The sequence below is a fragment of the Leptidea sinapis genome, chromosome 23, assembly GCF_905404315.1.
Source record: "Leptidea sinapis chromosome 23, ilLepSina1.1, whole genome shotgun sequence".
Lineage (NCBI taxonomy): Eukaryota > Metazoa > Arthropoda > Insecta > Lepidoptera > Pieridae > Leptidea > Leptidea sinapis.
The window spans coordinates 3,808,239-3,833,739 of record NC_066287.1 but is presented as its reverse complement, the minus strand read 5'-3'; the positions used below and the strand labels follow the sequence as shown (position 1 = coordinate 3,833,739).

The following is a 25,501-nucleotide window of genomic DNA, read 5'->3' as shown; positions in this document are numbered from 1 at the left end:
AGTTCAATTTATTTGTAAAACTTATTTTAAATTTACTTATTGACCACTGAAAACACTATTTCAACATACACACATTGAACTTTTCACTAAATCCATTAAATTTCACTTACACAGCACTAATGCTGCACAATATGTCAGTTGTATAGCTACAGATATACTGCTATAAGCATTTCGGTGACGGTCATCCAAAAACTGTCTAACTATATATTCATGCATTAAAATATGTTTTTAATTATTCATTTATCGTGTGCCCCAGTCATGAGCATGTCGGTGACACCAACCCATAATATTTTCCCCTACCAAAAAGTATCCAAACGCGGCTAAAATGTTTTCACTTAAAAAATTGTTGTCGAAGAATATGACCCACGATGAACACTTTACATAAGAGTTTCCGTTAAACAAATTCATCTTACTCTTCCGTTATAAAATATTTGCAAAATAATTTTTGGTCACTAACTGTTAAACTAATAAATAATGTTTATTATTCAGTATTATATTAACGATCACGTCACGTTGTAACTTGTGATACCTACATTTCAATCGCAGTATCGAATGCTAAATCAAGATTAGGATATTGATTTTTTATTAGATTGTATCGCTGCGACGAATATAACGTAGGTATGCTATCAGAACATGATCGGAATATAAATTTCGTTTTGTATCCTATAGACTTGTCGAAAATATCATGTCAATAACTTCCTACAAACTTTTTGATCAAGGATTAGTTTTTGTATGAAAAAAAAGGTGTAGCTTAATTAAGTCAATTTGGCGGAATGGTCCAACAGAAATTAATTGTAACCTCCTATTGGATTTCACAATGTAGGTATTTCGGCCCCCTATTCTATCTTTAAGCATTATTTGAAGGAAGCCGTAGTTGGTAAAATAACTGCATTTCGGTACCCTTAACATCCAATGACTCAAGATGAGCCGAGTGAACCGCATGACAAACTGGAAGTGGGAGAGTCGCCTCAGTATAATGCTATGAACAGTAAATTCTTGTGTGTATGGCACCTTAGTTAGTTTAGCTAGGTTGTTTACGCACTCCGTTCGTCTTACTCCAGCTCAGATCGTCCAAGATGTCTAGCACTGTTTTCAAATTACTACTGGTATCCGGAAGCGATGTTGGAGATTCGAGGATTTGTCGCCGTTGGTGGGCCACACTCCTGCACTCTCTAAGCACTTGTTCTGGCGTTTCCTCTGGCGCTATGCATCCTCTGCATGCGGGGCTGTGAAAAGACAGTGAAAACGCCTATAATTTTGCGATGTCTATCCCTGTGTAATCTAATCTGATTTTACGCCAGGACTGCATCCTATATGTATGAATGCACTACATGTATAGAAATTTATTACGATCAGTAATAGAGGCACGACCTTATAATATCTGCAACTGTCCATTGCCATTCACATTTTTCTATTAAACCACAAAGAGCTATTGGCCTCCTTTCAATGCGTATCTCTTACAGTTACGTCTTTAGATACGTTCTCAAGAACGTATATATCAATTACAGCGAATACTATAAATAAACTATTGTACGTATAGATTATAATAAGTGGTTATACACTATCCGTGTTTATAATATTATATTTACGTTTTAAACTATCAAATCGTCTATGTACCTATTTGTTTTATTCCTTTCCTCTTTTGTCGCCCTGAATTAGAATTAACAATGGCTTCCATCTTTTTCATCGATTTCCTCGACCAAGTCGTACATCCTCTTTTTTAATGCCGTCTTCCCATTATCACGATTAGAGACCAAAACGATTGTACGTTGTTATTGTATGAATACCTGTTAGCTAATACTTTCGTTGCTCGAGCACAAGAATATTTGGATTTGAAGGAAATCCTTGCGGACTCTTAAAATATAATATTTTGAACGTTACTTATATCATTTAAGATGGTTTTCGGCAAGGTAATTTATATAAAATGTCAGAAATTTCAAAAACTTTTCCTATAACAATTTCACAGTTCGTCCATTCAGAACTGGTTGTCGTAATTTTTTCGTGCTTCTTCATGTATAGGAGACGTATTGGTATATAGTTTACTTTAACAAAGATGACTGGAACACTATCAGATCTCAGATTATCACCAGTATTGCCAAGTTTACATCATTATTTTGAACAGGTCATTAACGAGTTGGACATTTCGAAACGGCGTGATTAATGATAGCGGGTGCGGCGACTTTGATAAAGTTTTATGTTATGACAATCTTACTAGGTGTGGGCAATAAGTGTTGTAACGTACTCCGATGAAAATCTTAAGATTTATTTATTTATTCGGAAACTCAACAAAAGCACACCTTTGAGCCAGACCGTCCCACAGCGGGTACAGATTACTATCAGGGTAACACATCATTCATTGACTGTTATATTTAGCCAGGTCATTATATTGATGACACAAAATAGTTTTTTTAGTTTGCCTCGCCGTTTCCCACTGACTAGTAACGCAGTTTTTATCGTTTGATGTAAAGATTTTTTCTAAATAGCCGTTAATAGTGGCTCCCTGATCTAGATCTTTCACTGCTGCTTTTATCCTAGCAATATGTCCATATTTTCCTTTTTGATCAAAGGAAAACCGCTGTTTAACACCTAGAAGCAGAAAAAAGTTTAAGTGTCTAAATATGTAGTGTGCACCTCATTTTCAATATAATTTGAGCGCCCTTCGTAAAGCAATAAATAATACGAAGGGCGAACATTCTACTACTATTCACGTCTACTGCAATGCTATGCCGGTAGCGATTGTTGAAAATAAAAAAATTGTGACCAGCTGCTACTATTAGCCTATAGCCATTAGGAAAAAAGTATATATATGTGACAGGGCAAGGCGGGTCACATGGTCAGGGTCTTCGTGGTTGTCCATTGTTGTGGGCGTTGAACACGACGGCAAATAAAACACAGTCTAACAAATATACGGTATAACAAACGTTTTACTTTGCTTCACAGCTAAAATAGATTACATTATAAGAATGTGGTGTTCCCGGCATGCGCTTGGGACACAACCGCCTCGCTTGATAGTTCTTCCCTGACTGACTGCTCAGCGCTTGCCCGCACTCGCACCGCACACCGATTAAGATGAATACCGAATCATCTTCGTACTCGTTTCTTGGCTAGACGTTCTTGTCTATGACATTACATTTTTATACATGAGCATTAAAAAACTGAAACTGTAAATACTTGTTGTATTCTGTTTTTTCAACTTTTCTACAACTCGAGAAGCAAACAATTTATGACAGCTTTTCTCGGGCTGAAATCCCTGATCCAGAGATATAACAACCAATGAGAATAACCAATGGGCACTCTAAACACATTCGTTACAAAAAGCTCTGCATGAGAATTTTCAATTTAAACCAAATCAAGATTTGCAACGAACAATGCGCATTATGAAATAAAAATTAGCTATTACGCACGAATGGCACCTGTTGTTCACCTTCGATGTAACTAGTCATGCTAGTAAAAACCGTTGCCTTGAAGGTGCCGCCCAAGCTGCCATGTCCTTATTTAGTTATAGAAGTGTAAAAGAGGAAGTCCACTTGAGGCATTTGATTCATGATTAGCTGGTTGTAAATCGGATGCTTCTGTTAATTATTGTGGTATAGACTTTCTAAATACATGTGTCACACACATCTCATCTCTGGGCGGGGGCTCCCAAATACTAGCCCCTTCCGATTAACAGCTTGCAGCGAAGAGCGAGTTCACTTTTTGCTCTCGTATTAGCCTTGCTGGGCAAATTGTTGGCTAATGCAATTGCAACACCACGGGATGGTGAGTAATAAGGCAACCGGCCACGGTCGTCCGCAACAACAAGTGTCCAGATATGTGTTACCGGCCTTTGAGGTGGGTTATGCTCTTTTCTTGAAGGGCCTTAAGTCGTTACTGTTCGGGAAAACAGCAGCCGGTAATTGATTCCACAAACAAGGCAAGAAATTTCTTGCAAAACGCGGGATTGTAGAATGCCAGACGTCCACGTGATGTGGGGGGAATTTTGCATTTTGAAGGAATGTGTGTGAAAGTGGAATTCGGCCGCTGGAATCAACAATTCCTAATCCGAACAACTCCTATGAGCACTTCCCGTGATAAATGATATTACTATCAGGTTCTCTACTGTCAACTGTGCTGGTAATGGGATGCAATGAGCGTTGGACAAGGTGCACCATGAATTTCGGTGGGGTTTCACAATCGTGGCTGCACCGTCCGGTAGGTAGGATGTAGGGAGAATAGAACCCGGAAACACCTCTATTGGGGGTACGTTACAAAAGTACAGGGGAGTTCTGCAGGTGTTTCATTTTGTTCGCAAGCTAAGTGAATATTTAAAATTCTGACAAGTCCCTAATTGGTGGAACGGTCCGTGTGCGACTATATCCTACAGTTTGTAAGTTCGATTCCTGCTGCGTGTATGTTTCGTTTAGCTGGTAGAGGTAGTGTAATTATACATATTGGTCCGGGCTTGGCCGTTATGTCTGGTTTCCTTTATCCTTTGCTCACTGAACAAGTTTAAAATTAGGGTAGTTTGTGTATTTCTGTTAGTAATAATTATCTAGTATAGTAGGTACTATTTATGGTACGTATTTATATATATATAAGTTAATTTAAATACTTAAGTTTAAGTTAAGTTTGTATCGGGAACAGGTTACTCTGTAAGTATAGGGGTTTTATTGGATAAATAATTTTTTTTTTTTTAATTTCTATAAAATTTTCAATATATCTGAAAAAGATACTGATCTCCTATCATAAAAGTGATACTTTTTCGTTGATTAGGACCGATAAACATTTTTTTAAGTAAAAAGGACTTTTCGGGAGCAAAAATAAATTTCATTTCAGTAGTTTCAAATATCTTGGACCAGTCAAAACAACATGGCGTCATTAGGTTCAATACAAAACGGAGAGACCGGAGGGCCCTCGTCGAGTCAACGACCGCTTCGGTTCGCTGGATATCTCCTCCAGTTTCCTTTCGCTGCAATCCTTGTTATAAAGTATACTTTATAACTTGAAAATGATGAACCTAATTTTATCAAATATTATATTATTAACTGTCAAAATTTTCTGTATTAAATCTAGGTACCCAATACCCTTTTCTGTAATTCTCCTTTGTGTGCGTGCGTGTGTGTGTGCAAATTTTTACGATTTTATTATTTTATTTGGAAAACTTAGTGTTACAATAATTTCATTACTCTACAATAGTGTGAACATTTTACACTATTTTAAAGTTTTCGCATATTGATAGTAACTTTCACATTTAATATTTATTAGAATACCTATATTAAGTATCTTTACAATTTGTTATTTTAAAGTGATACACTCATTTTTGGGATTAATTAACAAATTAAATTTCTTACCAATATTTATGAACGATGGTAGATGGAGCCACAACCTCTAGAGTTGAACAAGACATACCAAGATTTATTAGAAACGGTCAATCAAATAAATGATCTCGGGATCATTCTAGATTGTAAGTTGAGTTTCATACCACATATTGATAATCTGGTGAGTAATGCTCTTAAACTTTTAGGTTTCATAACAAGAAGTACAAAAGAATTTAAAAGATCATCCACAAAATTAACGCTGTTTAATTCAATGATTAGAAGTAAACTTGAATATTGCTCTGTTGTATGGAATCCTAACTATCAAGTGCATAAAGACAGAATAGAAAGAGTACAAAAAAAATTCTTACAACACTTAGCCTACAAGGACAATATATTAAAAGAAATTAATAATACCAACGATCTCTTAAAACTTTATAAAACTATATCACTATGCAATCGTAGAAACTCAATAGATCTCTGTTTTTTGCATAAAATTGTAAATGGAGCTATTGATAGCCCGAACTTATTAAACAGAATAAGGTTAGCAGTTCCAAGACAAAATGCACGGTCACATATTAAAAATAAAATTACTTTTATGCCAATAATTACAAAGAGTAACCTAGGTAGGGCCGCTCCTATTAACAGAATTGTAATGTCCTATAACAATATATTTAAAATAGCAGAGTTGGACATATTTTGGAACTCTGCATCGATTTTCAAGTGCAAAATTAAAAATCATTTAATTAAATAATATCATTCGTTTTTTTTTTTCGTATTTAATAATAGTTGCTGTATTTTAAATTTAGTTTATATAAAATTTAGTTTTTTTTTTTGTTTAGAGTGATAAGTTTTTTATATTTTTGTTTAAGTAACCAATTTATTGAGTAAATTAGATAAGTAGTAAGTAAACGAAGAAATTGTCATATTATGTTAATAATGTTTTTAAGTACTTGTAATTTAATTAAGTAATTAATTGCATGTCGAGTTAGCCCGTAAATGGGGTATACGATGTTAAATAATATAAGTAATTAATGTGTAAATATACTATAAGGTAATACATTGTATGCAACGTGGGCTTCCTATTAAATAAATAAATAAAAAAAAAATTTACGATCCATACGTCACTCGAACGGTAGGCTCAGTTGGGGTGAGCGCTCGAACTGAACCCGAAAGGCCGGCTCGAGTCCCGAGTCGTTCATTAATTTGTTTTTATCTTTGATTAAATAATAAGAGTATTTCGTTTGTTGTGGTATGTGTAATGATTTAACTGAATGTATTTTATGTTCCGTGCAGTTGGAGATATCTACGCAAAGGTCCAGATTTTTATTGTGCTAGTTTTTTAAGTAAAACACAGATATTTGTGCTGTGCATAAATGTGAAATATGTTATACTACAAGTTGAAGAAGCAAGAACATAATAACATAGCACATTAAAGACAACAGAATTAAAATTGCAACATGACAGCTCCTAACCATAAATTATACAAAAACAGATTATGAAAAAATAACTCAACAACCATTGTTTTATGTTTGCTGATGATATATCGTTTCTCATGTCCTCTATATATACTGATAATTTAAATGAATATCAATCGAACATTAACTGTACTTTGATAAATATCATTAATTGGCTTGATAATAATGAATTTGTTGTGAATTTATTGAAAACAAAGTTATGCAATTTTGTGTAAAAGAACGTAGACAAACTGATCTAAATATTAATTATAATGGAATAAATATTGAAAAAGTTGGCAGTACTATATTTTAAGGTGTAATCTTAGATGAGTACCTTAATTTCTCCGATCACATTGATAAAGTATGCTCTAAAATTTATAGATTTGAGTATGTCCTTAGAAGACTCAGGAAAATTGCTTCTAATAAGTTATCGTTAATGGCGTACCATGGTTATGTCGCTTCCGTACTCAGATACGATCTTCTCATCTGGGGAAATGGTACAGGAGTTCGTCAAGCATTAGTGGCTCAAAAAAAATGTATTCGTTGTATATGTGGAGTTGGTCCGCTTCCGTTCCGATTTTCCCCCTTATTTATAACAGCCTGCTAGCTTTAAGCATCGCTAATTCTCACTCTGTCTTCTTCTATTGACCTAAGTCAGAATGAGAAAAAACACTCCTTAGCGGCTGTTTAAAGTTAGTGGACCATTATGAATAAGGGGGTTTGACATTGCCCAATATGCATAATATAGTTTTATCCAACTACCGTACAACTAACTACTACTAACCCGAAACCGAGTATAACGCTTTTAAAGTGAGAATTTGATTTTGCAAAGAATTGAATACATGTTCTTGCATGCTGTAAAGGGACTTTCTTGACTAACAAAAATAAACGGAGAATAATGCCAATATTTTTAACCAGGTTGTAAAGAAATGTGCAAGTTCATCACGACAACGCGCAGCATTAGTCATAAAATTAAAATCGTTAACTGTTTATTTTATTAGCATTGCTACAATAAATATTTATCATTCAACTCGGTTCTCGGCGAATTTTACCGTAAGAATTGATGATTCAAAAACTGAGGACGAAATATGAAACTGGCGCCGTGTGGTTATAAAAATAATTTTGTTCTCTAGAAGTTGTAATAATATTAGCGGGAGGCTCCTTTGCACATGATACCCGCTAGATTATGGTAACCACAACGGCGTCTATTTCTATCGTGAAGCAGAAATGTGTAAACATTAATGTGTTTCGGTCTAAAGGGCGCCGTAGCTATTGGAATTACTTGGCAAATGAGTCTTAACATCTTACGTCTCAAGGTGAAGAAGGCAATTTTTGTGGTGCCTCACGGAATGTTTGGATTTTAAAAGAATCCTGAGCGGATAAATATAATGTTAACAATATCACCGTATAAACTTGCTTTGCCTGCTACTCGGCTAAGTTGAGTTAGTCATTAAATACATGGGTTGCGAAATTAAAAAGAATTTGGTGAACGGAATAAGGGGTCACTTTGAAATAATTTCAACGAAACGATAATAGAGGGTGCCACCATGAATAAAAATATTTAAAATTTGTGAAAGGTATTATAAATGAAATGAATATTATATACTTCCTTGCCTCATTGGATTTCATTCATCACACATAATATCAGATCAAAAAACGTTTTGTACAAGTAGGCAACTAGATTACATACAGGTTGTTCCGAAGTGATAGTGAAGAATTTTGTATTTTTATGAAATATTGTGTGTTGAATAAATGTCGCCATAAAAGCTCCACGCTGTATTGTACTGTGCCTGTATCCCTCGTAGGTCGATTAGCATAATGTGAAGACAGACAGAGACTTGCATTTATATAGCGCGTGCCAAGCAGGTGTTCTGCGAAGGGTTGGTGAATAGTATTATAATATTATGTGTCCATCGCGAACCACTATTGCTAATAGTATTGAATTGAATTCTTCATTGACTCGATCATTTCTCTGTTGTAATGCCTAATGAATTTTTTTTCCCCATTAAATAGATGCTTTGTCTGTCTGCAATACTTTATTGAAACGGTGTCATAAAAGGCATTTATTTTCTCAAAATTGATTCCTTTAGAATTCTTTTTGATGTCATTTCTGATAACTACTAGATACTACTACCGCTTCGGAAACAAATGGCGCTCTGAGAGAGAAGAGGCGGCGCAAGAAACTCTCCCAGCATTTTTTTTGCGCTCTTTTCAATAAAAATATACAATATTGTACAGTCATTTCTATCGCTATAAAATAATCACAATCTAGTCCCAGGCTGTCCGATCATTTAGATATTCAGCAGTGGAGTAATAGGATTTACGACAGAGCCATTTTTTATAAAACATTTAAATTTATTTATAGATAATGCCTGAACAGTTGCTGGGATTTATACCCTTAAAGCTATTATGTATCTTATGAAGCCTACTAGAATTAGTTACAAGCAATCCCTTATTTCTAGTGTTATAATATATACATCTAATATACTAATATTATAAAGAGGTAAAGATAGTGAGATTGTAAGGGGATAATCCCTGGATGTACTGAACCGCTTTTGAAAATTCTGTTAGCAATAGAAAGCCTGTTAACCTAAAAAGTTAATATTATTTTTCGTGTTAGTCGCTTTTGCAAAGTAAGTCGGATTAAAACGTTTCTTACGAACGCTGCTTTAACGATGAGTGATATTATATTATGATTGTTTTGACTAAAGTAATAACGTTAGCGTAGTGTGGCGCTTACGTTATGTTTTAATTTGGTAAATGCGGAGAAAGTCTCGGTTAACAGCTAGTTATTAATGTTCCGAAGGTCTGTTCTAAATATTGTAAAAAGGCATAAAAAGGTATTTATTTTCTCAAAATTTATTCCTTTAGAATTATTTTTGATGTAATTTCTAATGCTAGTAGCATTTCGCACCGTTTCGGAAACAAATGGCACTCTGAAAGAGAAAAAGCGGCGCAAGAAACTCTCCCAGCATTATTTTTTGCGCTCTTTTTAATAAAATATTGTACTGTCATTGTTATTATTATCACTATAAAATAATCATAATCTAGTCCCAGGCAGTCCAATCACTTTGATATTCAGCTGTGGAGTTGTATGATTTACGACAGAGCCACTTTTTAATAAAACATTTAAATTTATTTATAACAGCCTGAACAGTGACTGGGATTTTAATATAAAAGTATATACATTTACAGCTTAAAGCTACATATGTATTTTTTCATGGGGGTGATTCAGATGGAAGTGTTCGAACAATGTAATTTAGGCCGATTAGCTATTCGCCCGATCAGCAATCTTAACACTAAATGCCAGCGACCTTGAGCGATATGAGTTCACGGCTGCCGGCCCGCCATCTATATAACAAAGCCAATATTTTCAAAATTCTTGCGTGAAAAACAGTTTATATGCTTACAATCCTCGTTATTCACTACTAATCTGAATAAATGAACCTACACAAAAAAGTACAAGCTATAAGAATAACTTTTCTGAGAGAGGTACCAAAAAATGCGTCACGCCATGCCAAAAAACTTGTTTAACTTCAAAGAAAAGTGGTAGTTCAAAAAGGCTCGGCAGTGTTAACTATAAGCAACCTACAAATAAAACTTAAGAATATGTGTAACAGGATAACGTAGTGTTCATAGCTCGAAATGCTATACTTTCACCACAAAACTTGTCTAAAAACACCATGTTTGCGTGTTTTCAGCTTACTCTTCGCCTTAACTGTGTAAGCCGCCCCGTGGCGACCAATTTGTCCAGCGGCCGAGTGCTCTCATTCATGTCATATTACATATTATATTAGCTCATATATAGAGACCTTAATTTAGCAGCAATTAAATAAAGTCATAGTTAAAATTAGCCCAATTATTCCATATCTAGTAGCGACCTAATACAGTCCAGTAATTGATACGTAAACTGAAAAGTCCTGAAAAAGTACTGATTTCGGTCAATTTTGTGTCGTGCTTATGTGAATCTTACATAACATTATGAAAACTGTAAAAAATATTCTACTAATAAAAATATTTTAACATGGAAAATTTTAAAATGTACTATAAAACATGTGCGCTAAATCGATCGCCTCATTTTCAACTGTACTAGCGCAGCGGGAGGTTGTATCACTCACATGTTATGCTGTTCATAATAACGTGCACAGTTTTGATAGTGTTATGTAAAATATTTTCAGAAGCACGGAACAAAACTGACCCAAAATAAGTAAAGTTAAGTACTTACCTATGTGCAAATTTCGTATTTTTACTGTACGTACGTTATATTATGTAGTGTTTTGATTTTTGAGGGTAATATGAAATAAAATAAACCTTATCATAATTCCATTATCTATATCTCCATCTAAATGACCTGCTTTCCAGTTTATAGCCTGCTCAACTACAATGATTGCATATTAGGAAATTAAGTCACACCTGGAGAGCCGAACAAAAATACCATATTATGAATCATGCATGCGTTATCGGATGTTAAGGCGAAGAGTAAGCAGAAAACACGCAAACATGGTGTTTTTAGATAATCTTGTGGTGAAAGTATGGCATTTCGAGCTATGAACACTACTTAATCCTGTTACACATATCCTTAAGTCTTATTTGTAGGTTGCTAATGCTTGCTGTTGGTTATAGTTAACACTGCCGAGCCTTTTTGAACTACCACTTTTCTTTGAAGTTAAACAAGTTTGTTGGCATGGCGTGACGTATTTTTTTGGTACTTCTCTCAGAAAAGTTATTCTTATAGCTTGTACTTTTTTGTGTAGGTTCATTTATTCAGATTAGTAGTGAATAACGAGGATTGTAAGCATATAAACTGTTTTCCACCCAAGAATTTGAAAATATTGGTTTTGTTATATAGATGGCGGGCTGGCAGCCGTGAACTCATATCGCTCAAGGTCGCTGGCATTTAGTGTCGCCTTAAGCTAAGCGGTTATAGGTATCCTGTATAATTTTATTACTTTAATTTGTATATATTTTAATCCCAGAATTATGTAGAATAACTGAAAATAACAAATTTTCTTGAATAATGCAATACTATTGTTTTTTGTAAATATTCAGAAAGTAGAGTTATAGTAGGTAACAAGTTTTTTGTTCGTGGTCTTACTAATATAATTATCACAATTTAATTTATATACAGTAATTTGTTAGGCAATTTGTTTAAAGTTCTCTCCAGCGGTAATTAGTTTTTTATAATCGCTCGTGCGAGAATTTGGCAAGTTATCATCTCCGGAGGATGCCTCGTGTGGAGGCGAAACACGTCTCGAATTGATTGAAGACAAATCTTTACGGACGTTACACTCAAGAAAACTCACAACATTTGGATAAGTAATTATGGATATTCACAAAATGAAGATTAATTCAATAATTTTTTAATAAGGTTTTATAAAAACTTTTGTGTTAGTAAAAAAACCGAGTAGTTACTTATCATTCGGTGCTTTCTTCTTCAACTTCTCACATAAATTGTAATAATACTATGACATTTTTTTTGTGGAATAGGAGGACAAACGAGCGTACGGGTCACCTGTTGTTAAATGATCACCGCCGCCTACAATCTCTTGCAACACCAGAGGAATCACAGGAGCGCTGCCGGACTTTAAGGAAGGTGTACGCGCTTTTTTTGAAGGTACCCATGTCGTATCGTCCCGGAAACACCGCACAAGGAAGTTCATTCCACAGCTTTGTAGTACGTGGAAGAAAGCTCCTTGAAAACCGTACTGTGGAGGACCGCCACACATCCAGACGGTGGGGATGATATCCTAACATTGGCTGACGCGGGCCGGATTTGGCCTGCGGGCCGTAGCTTTGACACCCCTGGTATGGAATGTAGATAGTACTGGCACACTATAATCCCCCATTGCCATCTATTCCACGTGTGTTATCCACGTCATGTGTAATATCCGTGCGCCGGCGCATGTGTGTGTGCGCGTATAAATAAACACGGTGCGCAGTTTTTACGACCGCCGCTACTATCTTTCATTGACCTCGCGGGCTTGAATGACGAAACAGAATCGAATATAAAATGAATTGCGGTCTTCAATCTGTACAGACTTAGTACGTTGTATATGAAAAACTGTAGGCTCTGTCGGCTTTTATTACTCACGCAAATACAATATATTATATATTTTGTCATTTGTTTTCTCTAATCATATTAATTTATTACTTACATCTTAGATCTTTTATTTAATTAGAGCCTCTTGCTTCTAGACCACCGATGAAAACAGGCCAGGTTTATTACTTTAGTTTGTGTGACAAGCTACTACACTCGCGATTTGTTTGTCACTTTGTGTCAGCGTGCGCGCATTGTTTAGACTAGAGGTGAACTGTTAACCTCAATCTCTTTCGACGTTTTCACAGCTGTGAAAGTCTTATAAATGATCTTTAAAGCTTAACATGTATTTTATCATGCCTACCTGTGATGTTTATCAAGGTGGTTGGAATGTTTCTGTAATATCCGTCGTCCATTTTAGTTAGGGCTCGGTCACAAACAGAAATAAATACAATACATACATACAAATTCATAAACTTCGATAGCCAACCGCTTTCTGAAACGAAGTAAATAATATGACACTAAGAATTATTATTCTCAGCAGCTTTTAAACAAACTTGAACTATAAAATACAAAGGCTCTCCCATTTATGCCTTTCGAGAGTATTTTCCGACAACGTCCAAAACTTTTTGCCGCTGCCAAAATAGGGCACGAGATAAAGCAAGTGAAATGTTTTCAAAACAGTCTTTGCTAAAAGTTGGAGCAGACGATTCATTAATTATTTATTCTATTTTTATTAGGAAAACAAACAGTACCTATTACATCTTATATATAAAATTCTCGTGTCACAATGTTCGTTCCCGTACTGCTCCGAAACGGCTTGACCGATTCTCATGAAATTTTGTGAGCATATTGAGTAGGTCTGAGAATCGGCCAACATCTATTTTTCATACCCCTAAATGTTAAGGGTGTGTAATTTTTTTAAAGTTGGATTATGAGTCAGCATTAAAAAATACATACAACTTCAAATTTTCACCCATCTACGATCAACAGTTACTTTTGTATCGCGATTTTAATATCGGCAATACAACGTTTGCTGGGTCAGCTAGTATTTTATAACATAAATAGATAATAGAACATACGTATGTATTTACAATTGACAGTTTTCTCATATACATATCAGAAATGTTTATGTATGTCGTATGGAATTATACTATGGGGTAGTGCAGCGGAAGTAAATAATATCTTTATACTTCAAAAAAGAGCTGTACGTGCCATATACCAAATGAGCCCAAGAGAATCTCTAAGGGAAAAATTCGAAGATATTCATATTATGACCATGTACGGCCAATATATTTGTAGCAATCTCCTGCACGTACATAAGCATTATAATTTATACAGTAAAATAAGCGACAAACATAATTTGAACACTAGAAATAACTACAAGCTTGTAGTGCCCCCTACTAGGCTCTGTAAAATAAACAATTCTTTTGCATGCGATGGTATTAAATTTTATAATTAATTACCAAAAAGTTTATCTGAATTATCAATAAATAAATTTAAATGTTTTATTAAACGCAGACTTATGTCGAAGGCTTATTACAGTATTGAAGATTACGTAAACGATATTACAATATGGAATTAAATAGTATTATAGTTGTTTTTTATGGATTATATGGTTCAGCCTTGTGTTGTTTCACTGGTTTGCATTGTTTTGAAATTATGTTTAAACTTTTATGTAATTAATGTGTATGTATCTGAATTGTATTTTTTGTGATTGACGTTGACGAGCAGTCTTTTGATTTTATGTCATTGGCAAACTTGTGGTATACCTTCCACAGGAGCCATAGTAGGAAGAATAGAATAGAACAAAAAGCTAATACACAAGACAAAGTGGAAATAAATTCTATATTTTTATATATTATATTCTATATTATTATAGCATAAACGATTTTCTTAATGACACCACGGACTGGGATTAAAGCGAACACCCTCAGGCTCTTTAATTATTAATGTTTATTGTACGATATTACATTGTAATCCATATTTTATATAAAAGAAAAGCCCGCTGAGTTTCTTGCGCCCATTCTTCTCAGGTCTGAGGCAGTCTCTTTTGAATGGGTGGTAGATTTTGACGTTCAATAAGTGATTATAAATCCTATTTTGAATAAAAATATTTGAATTTGAATTACTTATGTTGACGTTACAGATGGTTGTTGTACTTTTTATTTTAATAAATCACATGTTGCAACTTAAAATACTAAATTGTCCTCGGAATATTCAGTTTAAAAACTAAACGTTCGGTTAATATTATTCTAAATAAGAAAATTACATCGGTGAGTTGTCTTGATTATTATGATTAATTAATGATAATTTTTTGAACCATTTAGATACGACTCGTTCGCCCTGGTCATCAGCCCTCGCCCTATGAGCAAGGTCACTGGCATGTATTTATTTATTTTTTAGGTTTATTTACAATCACTTACAATAATACACACAAATATAAAAAGTAGAACTAAAAACTAGGAACTAAATGTAGTGATTACTTACAAATAAACACAGCATGCACAGAAATAATTAATTTTATGTATTAGTTACGAATAGATTATAGAATAAGTTACGAATTAAACATTTTTTTTTAAATTAATAAAAGAGTTATACACTGTTACATCAATTTTCCAATTATAACATTATTAGAGATTACCAATGATGCTGCAAATGGTCTTTCGGAATTTGGCTAAGGAATCAGCAAATATTATGTCAATATCAGCTACGCTATATATGTATTAACGTCTTAAAACGTTACGCTTAACGTTAGGTGACGCATTGAATAGATCAAAATGAGGCACGTCCACCAATGACGTTCTATACATACTTATAGACAATGCACGTCGTATAAAAACAAAGCCCGAATATGGAACATACATACATATCGTTACGTTTATTAATAAGGAACTATTAGATTTACACAAATAATTACTTTAATGGGATAAGTGTACATCTAAGTTTCATCAATATGAAAATTGCTAACATGGTTTTTACGCAGTGGTTACTTTGTCTTCAATTTATTCTACTTTACTTCAATTGTTTTAGTTACATGTATTTAAATTATAGTGTGACGTTCCCCATAAATAGTTAAATATCATAATTAGTCACGAGAATTAGAACTATGTGCCATAAACAGTGAATTTATTAAAATGACCAATACTGTATGTTTTTTTATTATTATTACCACCAGTCAACGAATTTTGGAAGCTCTGCTATAGATAGTTAACAAAATATAATACTTAATAAATTTCTATTTATAAAATATGTATTATGATAAATAATATTTTTATTCATACGATATATTGTAACCACTTAACCCTTTCACGAGATATCTTTACGACTTCGTAATAGGCTAATTTGAATATCGGTAAGAAAATACATATTGTTTCATATGAGATTATAATCTTTATTGCGTGTGGCATAACGTCGATAATACGGTGGATGTGCTTCAGTACGCGATGACCTTGTGCTTATCGTACAATATTTTTATGTAGCTAAGCGTATTATTTCGTAAGGTTTTTAGATTAGGAAGAAATCCTACTGCCCATACTTACGTCATGTTTCGGGAGATCGGTTGATCATCCCCGCATAACATCTATGAATGTCTTATCCTCTCTCTCTCTCTCTCTCTCTGTGTGTGTGTGTGTGTTTGAGAATTGCCAGTAATTTTTATAAAAATATGTGGTTTTCGTACCTAAAAGAAGAAAAAAACTTGTTCATTTGCTTACATTTACCTTTATAGATGTATGGATGTATAAATTGGTGTAATATTTAGTCACGATAATTAGAACTATCTACCATAAAGGGGCGTCCATACATTACGTGAGGTGTTTGTTTGAATTTGCTGTCAACCAAAACAGGTTCTTATTTTCAATTAAATAGTTTACAAATCATTTCAATTTCGATATGTGCAAAGTCCAATGGAAAATTATTTAATTATATAATACTAGCTGACCAGACAGACGTTCTGTACATAATAATAAAAAATACTGTTTACAGGAATTTGCCAATAATATTTCAAAACATCAATAATGATTTCGTAAACAATGCACCGTGTTGCTATAGTGAAATTGTTTCTCATTGGAACTGTCAAACCGTGCGTCACGAAATTCTCATAGAAAATATGTCCATACAAAATAAATATTGAAAATAAAAATATTTATGGATCCCAAATCGATATAAAAACTATCCTATCTCTCAAGTTAACTGGACTCCATGAAGTAATCGCCATTAAAATCCGTTCATTAGTTTAGGAGTCCATTGAGGACAAACATTGTGGCACGAGATTTATATATATTAAGATTAAGATGATGGTGATATACTCCAAATATAGATAATGTACAGTTCAAATATTAAACTTGTAATGTAAGTTGTATCTAATAAAAGGATTAAGAATTATAATTAGTTGCTTTTTTTTTTCGCTCTGCCAGCTCATGGCAGCTGCAGTACATTGAGCGTGCGTGTTGTAACGACTCGCGGCAGCCGTACGAGTGATATGTGTTGCGGTCGCCGCGGTATCAGCTGAGCGCATTCCATTGCATGTCACACACTGTTTACCCAGCGGAGACGTCGTCAACACATCACTTATGTTTAAAGTTAATCATTGTTTAACTAATTTTATTCATTTAACTTGCTGACCCAGCAAACTTTGTATTGCCATATATGATACCAAAAAATTATTCAATAATTAAAATAATTATAATTAATTAGTAGGTTAATCGTAGAGAATGAATGAATAAAAATAAAAAAAAATATTTAGAGGACACCCTTCTCATATTATAAGTATATGAAAAATAGATGTTGGCCGATTCTCAGACCCACCTGATATGCACACAAAATTTCAAGCAAATCTTTTTTTTAAATAACTTTAGATAGTAGATTTTGGTATCTACCTACTAATAATTGGTTGGAACATTCACGATCTTGCGCTTGGGTGGGACCGCGAAGATATACACTATAATCAGATCTTGTACGGCGTGGTCATATGAACTAAGCCTAAATGAATTTTCATTTGATAATTTGCCGTGGTAGTAGGATCACTACCTACTATCTGCAGGTCGAAACGAGACGGGCGTACCTACCAAATGATAGACTGCAGATCTGCTCCACTCGTGCGGTCAAATGATGAGTAAATATTCTAAAATCGCTACTTCGTCAAATGACTCTGCGATACATGTTTTAAACCGGTTTACTCAACGAAAACTTATAATGTAGTGAGTAATAAAGCCTGTAAAATTGTTGGTTAATGGTAGAAAAAACCGTATATAAAGTACTTTACGAAATTTATTTTGTGTCCAAGCCTTGCTGTTATTCTCCACCGATTGGCTGACAAAACCTATCTAGCAGGCATCCACTGCAAAAAAAGGTTGCACGTAGTAATGCCTGCGAAACGGGCTTTGTATGATCAGTATATTGTAAATAACAATTCTAATAACTGATCTATCTTTCATTAAAACAAATTAGAACCGTAATTGAAACGCCACTTTAACATAATTAGATTGCCATCGTTTGTTTATCTCGAACATTATAAAGCGATCTCTGTAGTTGATAGGTGCTGATAACAGATAGCGGGTGCGTCAACGCGATAGCGATCTGTCAAGCAAATGTCGCGAGGCCTGGTCGCCTACGGGCTGCTGTGATATTAAGGAGTGTCAGTGCGATATACTCAGAAACCTTAAATAATTTATACGTCTAGATAGAGCCTCTGTGTTTGTAACGTTAGGGTGCGTGACAAGCTACGCTTCTACACTTGCGACGTGTATGTCACTTTGTGTTAGTGTGCGTGCATTGCTCAAAATAGAGGTTAAGCTCGACCTCAATTTTTTTTCCACGTTTTCACAGCTGTCACGGTCTATCTAGACGTATAAATGATCTAAGTCTGAAACAATCACGCTTGTTTCAAGGCTTATCAGCTGCAGGGGCGTGCATTGGTTTTCTAGAAAGGTAGGCACTGGATCTAACTAGTCGTAGCTTCGGAATTAGCAAAGATTGCTTACCGTAGGTATTTACCCCATTATTCATAATAGTCTTATAACTTAAAGCATTGCTAATTCTCACTCTGTCTTCTTCTATTGACCTAAGTCAGAATGAGAAAAAACACTCCTAAGCGGCTGTTTAAAGTTAGCGGACCATTATGAATAAGGGGGTCAGTCTCTAGAGTAAGGAAAAATTTTATGAGTGGTAGTTAAATAGAAGTTTGGTAATAAAGTATCGAAAGCAAATTAAACACTAGTGCTATATTTATTCAGGTTCATAACGAGGTAGGCACTGCCTAATTGCCTATATGATATGCACGCCCCTGATCACCTGCAGGATGGTTTATAAGGTGGTGTGAGAAAAATCACCCCTATATGCGCCTATATTATTATATATCATGCCGCCATGGCCGACGGGTTCTGGCGCTCTGTTGAGTATTGCTCTCATCACCGGTCTGGTGCACCCCCGTAGCAACTCGAACCATTGTACCGCGTGCACCGCGTACGGCACAGTCGATCGAATTGTCGGATTCTAGTCACGAAGAGATGTTTAGAGATGACGCTTCATTTTGTATCTCTTACTGCATTTATCACTGTGTGTGTGCCGAAAGTTTTACTTCATTCTTGCCTTCTAAGGGATTACGCGCACTTATTCAGCTCTTTTCAGCTTTTGTCCATAGAAAACAACAATTTTGTATGGAGACGTGTACGCGTCGATTCAGCTTTCCGCGTCCATTCTGCTTTCGCGACAAACCAGCATAAAATGAGGATAAATGTGTTTTATTATGCGAATGCTATAGAGAGCGTTCAGCGCTGTTTCGCCGCGTACAGCGCTGTTCGCCGTCGAATGCGGCGGAACAGCTCTTTACAGGGATGGCTCGCGATTACTTGTCGACAAGTTGCGACCTGTATTGTTCCTGCATTGATTTGACGTAATCATTATGCACGCAAAGATTGCAGACGTGATTTAAAGTTATTATTCTCATTCTTACGACGCCGTACGCGGCTGATAGAAGCAGAGCTGTGTAAGTGTGACTAAAATCGTTCAGCGAAACGCGAATGGAGCTGAATAAGTGCGCGTAGTCCCTAATTCCATCTTTACGCGACACGCCTCAAACTTGATATCATCCTCAACTGAATGTATGGTGTTCCTCCACAACTCGAGAGACCGAAACAGGTGTTTCCAGGTCGATATGTCATGAAAACAGCACACCATTGACTACTCTGCAGTTACATATATCATGATTATCCGATATAACGATATAACATTACACGGCAACTCTTTTAGATTACAAGACGCAATGTATATTCACTCACCAAAGGATGTGATGCATCAAGCACACCAACGAACAATCTATTATGTAAATCTCCATTCATAAGTGGTCACTTATATAATGATAAAAAGGTAGTAATAGTTCTCTCCTTATCAGTCTAATGGTCATGGAATATGTCCAATGTCCAATTGGACTGTGTGTCCAACTGCACGTATTTTCCAATTTTCAATCAAAGGTCCTCATCAATTTAAGGCAAGCAACTCATTAGTATACTATCCGACTATAGTTTTAAGGCAGAGGTTATTTTCCAAGACCACCGAGATCAAGTTTTAAGACAAGAATAGTTTCAATAACCAACATTATAAACTGAATATATTGTGTTAATTGGCAATTATTATCAACATTTGCGAAATTTCCAAGTTATATAAATACAAGGGCCAACAAAAACATTATTTGTAAAAAAACAACTCTAGCAAATCAGTTCTTTTACTGTAAAAATGTATTACAAAGTCGGTTAATGTATTCAGTCCCTACTTAAGAGTCCTTCTGTCTTTAGTTATTACGTAATCAGCTATATGCTAGCAACTCATATTGACCATATCAATATAAAAAATCTTTTATGTTTTAAATACCTAAATAGATTAATTACCTTACCATCGCATGACAACACAATGTATCTTTTTTATTCAAAACTTGCTGACCCGACAGACGTTGGTTGTTCTGTATATCTATATATATATAAATGAATTGCTGTTCGTTAGTCTCGCTAAAACTCGGGAACGGCTGGACCGATTTGGCTTATTTTGGTCTTGAATTATTTGTGGAAGTCCAGGGAAGGTTTAAAAGGTGAATAAATATGAAAGTGTTCGGAATTAAATAAAAACAACAATTTTGTTTTTCCTTTGATGTGTCCCCCGTCGTCCAATATTTCTTTTGTATGGATATATTTTCTATGAGAGAATTTAATGACGCACGTTTTGACAGTTCTGCTGTAAAACAATTTCATTACAACAACAGGAGCATATTTTACGAAATAATTCTTGATGTTATGAATAATTATTGACAAATTCATAAAAAACAGTATTTTATTTATTATATACAGAACATCGTCTGTCGGGTCAACTAGTAATAAATAAAATAATGTTTTTATATGAATTTGTCAATAATATATCATAACATCAAAAATTACTTCGTAAAATATGCACCCTGCTGTCGTAATGAAATTGTTTCACATCAGAACTGTCAAACCGTGCGTCAATAAATTCTCTCATAGAAATTATGTATGGACACATCAAAGGTAAAACGAATTTGTTGTTTTTATTTAATTTAGCAGCATTTTCCTATTGATTCACCTTTTAAACCTTCTCTGGACTTCCACAAATAATTCAAGACCAAAATTAGCCGAATCGGTCCAGCCGTTCTCGAGTTTTAGCGAGACTAACGAACAGCTATTCATTTTTATATATATAGATAATGTATGTCACGAGTTATACATATTAAATTAAATTGGATTGTTTAGTTCGATCAGTCGATAAAAGTTGCCATACGCGAAGAAAGAAAATGTTAAATTATTATGTGTCCTGTACTCTGTACCGCGATGATATTGCGAACAATTACAATCAGCTGAACTACGGTTCACTTATTTGTTCGCTAGTTGTTGCTTCTAGTCCATAATTAATTCCGCCAATACGACTACGTCATCGCAACTCAATTCATTATCAGTTCTATTGCGTTTTAACATTGAGACAGCGTTTTTTTTTTTGCTTTTCCCTTGGAGTGTAGTAGTAAGATTGTTTACGCATTATAATCTCCTTGTGTAATCGAAAGCTTTCAATATTTTTAATCATAAGCTCTCTGCTTTTCGGTATAAACTTCGGAAATTGATATGTTGCTAGACAGGAATATAATTTGCTGTTCAACAGAAATTATTCATTTAATGTAATATTTTAGTTCTGCCGTATTTAAGTAAAATAAGTTATGTTCATTTTTATTTATAATTGTATTGTATCTTATTATTAGTTCTTATGTTGTTAAAATTAAAAAATTATGCATGTTTTACTTGCATGTGGTCGTTGGCTGTTAGTGCAATAACACTTAGACTTAGTCTTATTTAGAATTATATTTAATGTAATTAGTTAATGATTGTTGTGTTGGCGATGCTAATAAATAAATATTATTTATACGTCAAAAATGTGTGTATGTACATATGTACGCACGCAAGAAGTTATACTTCTTTGGCGTTACAATACAAAAATCCTTAAAAAGCTCTTGCTAATAATAAAGAAGGTATTAATACAACCAATGAAAATATTATTATACCGCATAATTGAGTTAAATAACTTTTATTTAAATATCATTTAATTATTTTTATACAATTAGGAACAATGAAATGATGTTATTTGTATTATTTTACAACTCGTACATTTGAAATTTATTGGATTCATGTCCATTGGTTATAAGTTCATTAGACGTATGAGTTACAAGAGGCTTATGAAGGACTATGATACAAATCTTATTTAAAATTGTGTATATATATTATATATATTCTGAATCTCGGAAACGGTTCCAACGATTTTGATACAGGTATTTCTGGGGTGAGAAATCGATCTAGCTAGGTTTCAATTTCAAAAAATGTAGTTTTATCCGTGTTTTAATGAGAAACAGCTACAATAACATTAGAATACAACGGCAAATTTTGCCAATATGTACAAGACTATAATAGCTCAGATGGGACATTGGGTGATCCGGAAAGCAGAAGAACCTGGTTCGAATCCAGACGTCCTATTAGCTTTTTTTTTGTTCAAGTAATGTACATTCTTAAAAATCCGAGCTAGGCTCTGTCGTCCAGATATTGGTCTTAATACAGCTAACGTCAGGGTGTCGAATTTGGGTGGATGCGAATGAAACTCGTACTCGTAATGTATAATATACGCTGAGTCGTGATAAATGATGCCAGAGCGCCGTACATGTGACTTAGGCCCAGAACACACGGTGAAACGCAAATGCAACAAAACCCTTTTGAAATTATTGATTTGAAACCACTTTCAACCATTTTCCACACACGCTGCAACCACAATCATTTCGGTTTTAGTTGAGAAATACGTGTGCATAATGAGTTCTTCAAGTGACGAAGAAATTGTGGTTATGTATTTGTATCTTCGACAAAGAAGAAGGCACAAAAGAAGAACTATGTGGATACATTCCTACGTTGAGAAGAATATCAACCGTCGTATGTTTGTGGCTGCCAAAGAATTACAAGAAACTGATAGAATGCTTTATCAGTCTCAGTCTTGCGAGAGTAGCTTCATAGTGTGATATTATACAAGCAAGGATATTTTTGCACTTCTAACACAAGTTTAATGTTGTTTTGTTCGTCGTCAGCCATTTTGTAAAAAAGACGCCAAGACAAAAAATGAATGAAACGCAACGCGAGTTTCCTGCACGCCGGTTGCAATGCGACTGATTTACAACGCGTTTCAAACTGGTCGCGTCATGTGTGGTCTCTCAACGGAATCTATGGCAGAAACTTAAATGCAACTCAAAAGTAACTAGTAGTTGCGGTTTCGTTGCATTTGCGTTTCACCGTGTGTTCCGGGCCTTAGTGTTACTTATCTAACCGGTTGCGTATACGCTCGTGTATGAACTTTAAATACTCACAATTCGCAGATAATAATAATATGTCGCTTGGTAGCGCGCCAACCGCCACGTGTCTGCCGATATGACGTGTTTACGCTGATTCCGTTGGGCTGGGAATAAATCACTACTGATAATTTAGGCGTCTACTCAATATACTGTATGTAGACTATATTATGAATGTATGAGACAGACATTGAAAGATATTTAATATGAGAAAGCAATGCCAACTAAAATGTATTTATTATCAGTGTCATACGACAATTATTTATTTATTGCAATAACAAAGTATACAGTATTATACATAAAAAGTAATATCTAGACAAAAAATAAAACTTGAGCGCTACTTCAATTATAGGCGCAAATAACATTCATAAGTAGACATTAAAGAGTAAAAATTTTAATGAGTAAAATATTAACGTTTTAAAATTAAATCGCAATTAAATTAAATTAATTTAATGAGTAAATAAGTGCTACATTACTTCATTTATTAAGTGCTACTTCAATCAAAACCAAAATTATTAAATTGAATTAAATTACTTACTTAAATTACAATACATAGTTATTATTTTTTAATTGATGTTAATAATTATACTTTGACGGTGAATATATGTATATATTAAAATAACACGTGACGGTGCTGGTGGGTAACGAAATGGTATATACCCTTTTTTTTCAAGTTTAGATTAATACATTTTTATTCATAATAGGATTTTAAATCGCTCATTGAACGTAAAAGAACTACCATTCGAAAATGTATGCTTTAGACCTGCGAAGAAGTGCCGCAAGAAACTCAGCGTGCTTCTTTTTAAAGTAATTTCGTTAGTATAAAGTTTAATAATTAAATGGCCTGAGGGCGGTCGCTACGTTCCCAACTTGTGGTGTCATTAAGAAAGATATTTATGTAATAATAACCTTAACCATATAAATCCTATGTAAAACACATTGCATTTTCAAGAATATATTGAGAGAATACAGTTAAAATGTTTACTTCTCTTATTGGAGAAAATACTTTCTTTTACTACAGAATCATAAAGAGACGAATATATCTCTTCAGGACATAGGTTATGATAAACGGGAATAGGCCTCTTCTGCAATACAAAGATGGTATTTAATATCGGTTGCATGGCCCATAGAAAATACAAATTAAAATCAAAATTACAATTACTTACTTTTATTAAGTAAGTAATTGTAAGGTAAGGTCTAAGCTAGAGGTCCTACCTACTAAGCTAGAGGTCCCGGGTTCGAATCCCGGTAGGTGCAAGCATTTTTATGATGAATATGGATGTTTATTTCCGAGTCATGGATGTTTATATGTATTTATGTATGTGTATGTTTATATGAATTTATGTAATAATAAAAGCTTAACGCTTAATTCTAAAATGCCCGCCATGCAATTTTGTTTAACAAAAGTACTTAAGTACATGTTTAACAGGAGGTACATAATGTGGGAATGGTATCTTATACGTCGTAGGTAGAGCAGACGAGCTGACCGGTTATAATTCCCTCGACGAACAGAATTTCACAATATTTACAAACTGTTGCAGCGCGCACGTGACTCTACGCGTTTAAATACACTATCGGTGAGGTGACGTGGTGTTATTATCAATTGTAACAACGACAGTATCGTCCCGACTGAGTATCACTTGACCGCGACCGTGAATATATAATTAATTACAGTCACAGACAGCTAAGCGGATGTAGGTCACAATTTTGTTGTTAATTTTTTTGTACAATAATTGTATCAGAAAAAATTACCTTAGTTATAAAGTACTATACTCAGGGATATCCTTTAAATTTATTAGCATTCCTATTTATTTATGTAAGTTTACTGCAAATGAAT

At 34.4% G+C, this 25,501-nt stretch overlaps 1 protein-coding gene across 2 annotated transcripts in view; it reads left to right on the top strand.

Moving 5' to 3' along the window:
• LOC126971337 (enhancer of polycomb homolog 1) overlaps positions 1–25,501 on the top strand; it is a 105,965-nt gene that overhangs the window by 13,560 nt on the left and 66,904 nt on the right. The gene's annotated exons all lie outside the window — the stretch shown is intronic.